We start from the raw sequence: 7,632 nt of genomic DNA, 5'->3' as shown, positions 1-7,632 counted from the left end.
TTCCTTGACTCCACTTGCCCAGAAGGATAAACAGTGCAATTGAAACAAACTTGCTAATTAAGCCACTTGGCTGCTCTATGAAATTATCCTTGCCTATCTTCTTTGCTGGCCTTCCCTACCCCTTGGCTTTTAGCACTTTCTACCTTGTACTTTGTAAGTCACAGATTAAATGTGTGATTTAAAGCAGCTGGATGCAACCTTTGAGGTAACTGTAATGGGCAGGGTCATAAAAATCAGCTGTCTGATGTCAAAGGAGGTCTAAGGGCTAGTTTAGCCATTTAACCTCCTCTTTACTCAGCTGCTTTGTAAGAGTAGGCTGCGTAGATGGGTTGGAGTACAAAGAAGCAAAGTAGCCATCCTTCACCCAGGTGCTAGCGGCTTCTTCGGACTGATTAACAGCTCAGGGCAGTCGTTAGCCTTATTAATCTGAGAGAGCCATGCCACAGCTGCTTTCCGACAGCTCGGTGCTCTCTCCTTGCTAGCACAGATCCTGCAATCCCTATCCTCTTCTTTCAACAGACATTCCACACACACACACACATTTGCAGTGAAAAGACTGCAAGGGAAAGCTGGGAAAAGCCTGCTCAAGACCTCGAATCCCTCCCAGCCTGTTTGCCTCGTGTTCCTGGCCTCTAGGATCAGGTCCCATTGCTCCTGCCCTTCCCCGAGCCTGGGGAGCGGGCCAGCACCTGCCGTACACGTGGCGCTTCTGGAAGGTGCCAGCTAGAGCAAGAGCCTGGCTGAAACGCACGTACCTCCAGGAGCTGTGGCAGTTACGGTTTCTCTCTTGCAAGCTGCCACTTCCTAGCTATTTCTGCTCTGTTCTCACCCGTTTCACCTCCCACCCCAAAACCATTTTTGTTTTTAAGGTCAAATTAATAAGCCCAGCTCCTGCTATTAGTTCAGCCCAAGCTGAGCGGCAGGAGCGCTCGGCTCCCACTGCCAGCCGGTCTGTGCTGTCACTCCTGCTCCCCGGATGGGGAGCGGCATATACAAGAGGGAAAAAATCTGGATTTGCGTCCCTGCTTTGCTGTGTGCTGGTGGGAAGAGATTTGCTGCAGAGATGTGCGAGTCCCCACGTTCGTCTTGGTCCCATGCTGTAGTTGGGCTCAGGTGTGCCGTGGTGGTGGCACCAACAGCCGGTTTGATAGGGCAGGTTACAAATGTGAGCTATGTGCTTTTGAGTCTGTGGCTTAAAAAAATCAAACCTCTCACACTGCAGCGATGTCCAGCACCACTTACTGGAAGATGAAGCAAAGCATGAACCAGCCATCCCAAATCTTTCCCCGAATACCGCTCGTCTGAAGCCTGCCAGTTGCACATCAAAGGCTGCCCAGAGGTGTTTCATTGAGACAATGTCAGGTTGGCTTAAAGGAGTATATTAAACTCATTAGGATTAGTATTCAGTATTAGATTAGTATTAGATATTGCAATGCAATATAGATATTGCATATGTAAAGCTAGTGTTTGGTATCCTTAAAATAAGAAACTCGCAGGGAATGAGGAAAAACAAGGTGATGCTTGTTTTCTATGACACGTTCTCCTCCTGACCTGTGAAAATAGGAATTTTCATGTCCGTCATGAAGCTGGTGAGAAACCTGCTGCTTTTACCAGCAGGCCTGACTGGTGCTGAGGCCTGGGGAAGCGCTCCCTGATTTCAGCCCACACTTCTCCTCAGGGCAGTGTTCTCCTCGGTGTTGGACTTGAGGTGTCACACCTCGTTGTTGGAAGGCAACAGCCACTTGGTGGGTGGGCTGTGGTGGGCTGTGCCCGTGCCCAGGAGCAGGTTTAGTGTTGCCCCTTGCAGGGCTTCTGAGCAAAAATCCCCTTCGGCTGCACTGCCCTGATGGAGTAGCTGGTCTGAATGAAAAAAAACCCAGGTGATTCCCTCAGCCTGGCCACTTCACCCCCTGTGCTGCCCTGCCAAGCTGGCTCCTGGCTCCTCTCCCAGTGCGGCCCCATCCCCGGCACGGCAGGGATGCGCTGGGGGAGCGTGGCCGGGGTTGCTGGCATCTCAGCTGTCTGGGGAAGCTCAAGCGTGCACTTTCCCCCCAGCACTCGTGACAAACTGTGGGCAGGAGGGCTGCCACCACTCACCCGGCAAAACAAATGCTTGGCCTTCTGCCACCATTTCATTAGTAAAACGCCTGCACAGCCATTAATCTACAGCACAGGATGCAGGAGACAGAGTTTAGGGTGCATGGGAATGGGATGGATGGATGGAGGGGCAGCTCCGTGGAGCCCAGCGAAACCCTCCTCTGCCCTGGGGCCAGCTGCAGGCACGTTTGGCTGTGGCTCTCATCAAACTGGCTTGGCCGTGGCCTTCAAACCCTTCCTGCACCCCATCAGCAGTCAGCTGTGGCCAGGCATACTTTCTAGACGCCCCTGGGTAGACCTGATGCACTGCCTTGCTAGGGAAAAATAACTGCTGACATTCCCACTAACTAGAAATAACATTAACACGAACTCTGATATTTATTGCATATTGCAGCATCACATAGAGAAAAGCCCTTGCTTGTGGCCCTTCCTGCCTCCCAGCTGTGGGGCTGAGGCCAGGCAACTCGCCGCAGCCCCTGCCCCAGGTGAGGGGCAGCAAGGGCTCAGCCCCCAGCTCTACACTGGCTCTGCAGGCCTGATCCCCCCGTCCAGGCAGGGGCACATCGGCTTTATGGGGGACAAACCCCGTTCCTCCTCATCGCCAGGTTGTTACAGCAGATGAAGCAAAACAGCCTTCGTGCCTCAGCTGGCACCTGTGGGTGCTCAGAGCCCAGGGGCAGCTCCGCGCCGGGGCAGAAGAAGGGGTCTCCAAACCAATATAAGGTCTTTCTGCCCTTTGCGGTGCAGCCGTGGTTTGTGTTGGAGGCCTTCGGCAGTCACTTACTGACTCAAATCCGATTTCTTGGGCTCTTATCTTTGACACGTGCTGTAAAATACCGGGAAGTTATTTGCAGCCTGCATCAGGATAGTCAAACAAGATTGCAGAGCGAGCGCGGAGCAACTAGCAGAGCTTTATGTGATGCTTGTAAAATTTGATTCTGGTTTGCAGAGAATAGGGGTTTCAATATCTAAAAAAAAATAAAATTCATCAAACCTTGGCTTGCTTCTTACGCAGGGGAAAGTGACTTCAGTGCATGCCCAGTGATGGGAAGAACAAGGTGGGAAATGTTTTAATGCCGGTTTCAGCCATGCCCATTGCTGCCCCCCACCAGCACCCCAGGGCTGGGCTTTGCCCCAGCACAGCAGAGCACCAGCAGCACCCCCAGCAGCCCAGCACCCTCTGCCCCAGCCAGCTGCACCCCACAAGTGCAGCTCTTTGGCCCGACGTGCCTCTTGGCGGGCAGTGGGGACCCTCAAACCTGCACCAGCCCGAGGCCAAGCAAGCTGGGTGGGATGCGGTAACGCCGAGGAAAAGCACCAGCCTTCTGCAGGCTGCCGGAGATAAAGCTGCACCCAATAAATCTGTGCGGGTTGCTCAGCCTGGCTGGGTTATTTTCCCCCGGATGAGTAATGCTGTTTTCCTAGAGCCTGTCGACAATATTTTTCCTTGGCAAAGGCTCTCCCCGGGATGCTCATGCCAAAACTCATTTTTACAGGTAGCCTTTTGTAGCCAGCCCGCTGGTGCTGGATGAGCAGGGGCTGGGGCAGGGCGCTCCCACTGCCAGCACAAGGGACCCCACCACGAGCCACTCTCTGCACTCCCTGAAACCAGCCATCCTGCCCGGAGCTGTGCTGGGTTTCTCTCCCCAGCCTCGCTGGTGGGGCTTTCGGTGGCCACAAAGCAGATGAAAACTGTAGCCACCTGCACGCCCAGCCCAGCCCGGGCTGGCTGGCTCGGTGGGTGCCAGCCCAGGGAGCCACAGCCGCGCTGGAGCAGCCTGGTCTGGCCACGGCTGGAGAAGCCCCTTCCCCAGCACCAAGGGAAACACAAGGACCAAAAACAATGGAAAAGAAGAGAAATAGCCGAAGGCTCTGGCTGTTGGTCTGGATTTCTGTGCTTCTGTGGGTTAGTATGTAATGTGGGGCTGGGCTCGGGCTGTGGGAGAGATGGGGCTTGCTCTTACCCATGGTGCAGGGTCAGGAGCCAAAGGGACGATGCCCGATGATGCCACCTCCCTCTCAATGCCCACGTGCCCCCAGGGCTCCCCAAGAGCCCCAGCATCACCATCCCCACTCAGACTCAACCACCACGAGGGTCTCAGGGACCGTGTCACCTGGGAGATCGGGGCACAACCTCATACATGGAGAAAGGAGGGATGAAGGGAAATCCCCACCAGAACTGCAAGTGGTGCAGATAACCTCCCCTTGCATGGGGAGCTGCTTTGCCCAGTGGTAGGAGCATTTTTCTCAGCCAGGCTTGGAAAAACCCCACTCCCAGCTGCAACCCCACAGCTGTTTTTGAGGCAGGGAGCTGCAGCCCAGCAGCTGGGTGCCTGCTGGGCACCTGCCCTCTTTATTTTCCGTCTCCACACTATTAGCAGTGCAAAATCCTTAACAAACTCAGCCGGGCAGGCCGGGTAATACACACAGGGCTGTGTCTGCACGCAGTGCCAGCACACTCCTTGAGACATGAGGATAACACGGCTGACGCATCCCCACACCACCGCAGAGGCTGGGGCTTGTGTTTCAACGACCAACAACATTTGAAGATATGTGCAAATTCAGTTGAAAGGAAAAAAACAAACAAGCACCACCCTAAAGCAGCTAGTAACCTGTCTGGCTTGAAACTGTCCTCCAAAAACAGCAGCAACACTTGCCTCGGGCTCAGGACAGTCCCTACCAGCACCCCATACCCAGCACCAGTACCACCACTGCCTGCATCCCTGCCTGCAGAAGTGGGGAGAGGGATGCTTCAGCCAGCAAGGCACAAAGCAGATGCAGGACCCCATCCTCCAGGCAGCAGCCAGACCAAGCCATCCTTGCAAAATAAACCCCCACTGCTCTCATTTCTCATGGCTTTTCATACCTTAACCATAGATAGCATTTAAATTCAATTAAAATCACCATTAAGTGAACTTTCTGTTACCACTAGGACATTAGTGCACAGCTCTGCCTGGCTACGGAGGTTCAGCCCAGGGGCAGGTGGCCCCAGGGGAGCGGGCGGCTGTATGGGCTGTATGTCCTGGGGCCCACCCCATGGGTTTGCTGGAAATTTTCCTCATTTTCCTTGCTAGAAAGGTCTGGGAGGCAGCCAAGCCCCCTTGGCTCTGCCTGGGATGCAGGCAGTGCCCCGGCCCCCACGGCAGCCAGGGCATGTGGCCAGGGTGGCATGTCCCACAGGGCTGTTGCTGATGTGCACGTATGCTCCTGCACGCATGGAGGGGACCCTCCAGACCAGGCTTTGCAGGGCTTTCCATGAAATGCTTGCCCTTATTGGCAGTGCTGCGTATGTGCACATAGGAGCACCTACTGCCCGCTGTGCCAGGCACCCTGCGCCTTCCCCGCGGCCGTGTGGGAGCATGGGGGCATCAAGCTGCTCGTACCCTTGGCTCTGCATTGCTCTGGTACGGGCACCCAGAAGAAGATGTGCCAGATGCCAGCTTGGGTGCAGAAGAGGACCTTGGAGGAGCCTTTGGGAGAGCCAATGCAAAGCTCCTGCGGCACAAATCCTGCTGCTCCCAACAGCTGCCTGCGTTGGCTTCCATGTGCCCAGCCTGGCACGGCCACGCTCGGGTGGCAGGAGCCGGAGCCCAGCATGCCTCAGCAAAGCAGCCACGGGCGCTGATGCTGTTTTACACCAGTAAAAATGGAGGGGGGGGGGATGCAAAAATAGGGGGAAACCCCATAGTGGCGCTGCGGGGAGCAGCCTGGGGCATGGCCAGCGCTGCCAGCGTGCCCCAGCGTGGTGACAGCGGCAGCCCCCGCCGCTGCTGTGTCCCTGCCCAGACACATCTGGTGGGCTGGATTTGGCCCAGCAGCGCTGCTGGCACGTCGTGCTGGTGAGGAACCCCCAGCTCCCGAGGGGGATCCGCATCCACCCAACCACCAGCCTTGCACAGGGAGCGGCTGGGATCGCGCCATTAGATGGGGCTATAGTTAAAGAATTAGGATTTGTAAATTATCTTTTGGACTCTGGACAGGACTTGTCCCCGAGCAGCAGGCAAGCGTTGGCCATCCCTGCCCTGGTATCCCAGTCTGCGGTGGGTGCAGGGAATGCTTCTGGGATGCAGAGGCATGGTGGGAGGGATGGGAGTCCCACAGAACCCGTGGGAAGCTGTAGGTGGGAGAAGTTACCATATTGCCTGTGTCCACTCTTGGTGTTGCAAAGTTTATCCATGCTAATTCCCCTGTAACACCACCTCATTTTTCCCTGGTGTAGTTCATAGATCATAGAAATGGGAAAGACCCCTGGCAAAGGCAGATGCCTGGTACTCATCTGCCCATGAGCTCATTCTGGCTTGCTGAGACTCACCAATTTCTGACCTAAACCAGGTAACTGTCAAAGCTGCAGGCACTGACTAGGAAAAAAAAATAATCCAGCTGAAGGTTTTGGAGCTTCAGAATGATACCAAGCCTAGCAGCCCCCAGGGGCATCAGCATCTCCATCATCTCCATGGCACTGATGGGAGTGATGAGACACGGAGCAGAGCTTGCCCAGGGTTGTTTGCCAAGCCACAGCCGGATCCCTTTGCCACAGGACCATCCCATCCTTATTTTCATGCAAACTCATGTGGCTTCACAGTGCACAAAACGGCGCCGGTGGCAGAGGAGCTGAGCTGGCCCTCACCCCAGCAGCGCTAGCATCTCTCCTACTACAGTATAGTAACTACTGGATCATAAACCATAAAACCAAACTGCTCCGTGCCATCAGGCTACCAAACACATCCCTCTTGATATTCCCTGCTTTCCGTAAATATTTTATTTTATTCCCAAGCACGTTCCCAGTAAATTGTAACATTTTTCCTACAAGGAAGCAGGCAGGTTGCACCTGATAGACTGTGCTGAGGCCACAGCTTGGTGCCATGCTCCCAGCTTCATGGGATGGGACTGATGTGTGCACCCATCTTTTCCCAGGTCAGAGCTACACTTACCTGATCACCGTCAAGGCAAGCACAGCCACCAGATCCCTCCCTGCATAGCAGAAATCCACTGTCTAGCACTGCAGATTACTGCCTAACTGGTTTAGTTTCAGCCCTTTCCCCTTTGAGGACACAAGTGCCCAGTAATAGCTGCTGGCTTTTTGCTCCCAAAGCTGCTTCTTCTGGGCAAAAGAAAAACAAATTCATTTCTTTCATTAAAATTGACAAGGGAAAGTCATAGATTTCAGATCTATCTGTCCCACCCCAGCCCTGAGCCAGAGTCGGCAGCAGCAGCTGCTGCTAAGGCAATAGAGGCACATGGTGATGCGATGCTCGGGGCCCAGGGCCCAGGCAAAGGTGGGCATCTGCAGGAGGATGCTTACCTTAAGCAACAAGAATGAAACTTGCTTTAAAGGCTGCCTTACCAGCAGGGGAACGTGCTTTTACTCTGAGTGATATTGAACACTCTGGGGAAGCTGCTGCCCTGCCAGCAGCACCTGGTGCTGCAGCTCATGGAAACAACCCCCACATTTCCCCAGGAACTTTGTGCTTAAAAAAATCCTGACTCTGAAATGATATTGTCGAGGCTGGACCTTCTTTTTACAGCAGGAGAAAG

The sequence above is a fragment of the Falco rusticolus genome, chromosome 12 (assembly GCF_015220075.1).
Source record: "Falco rusticolus isolate bFalRus1 chromosome 12, bFalRus1.pri, whole genome shotgun sequence".
Classification (NCBI taxonomy): Eukaryota; Metazoa; Chordata; class Aves; order Falconiformes; family Falconidae; genus Falco; species Falco rusticolus.
The sequence above is the reverse complement of the archived record's forward strand: the minus strand, read 5'-3'. Positions refer to the sequence as shown.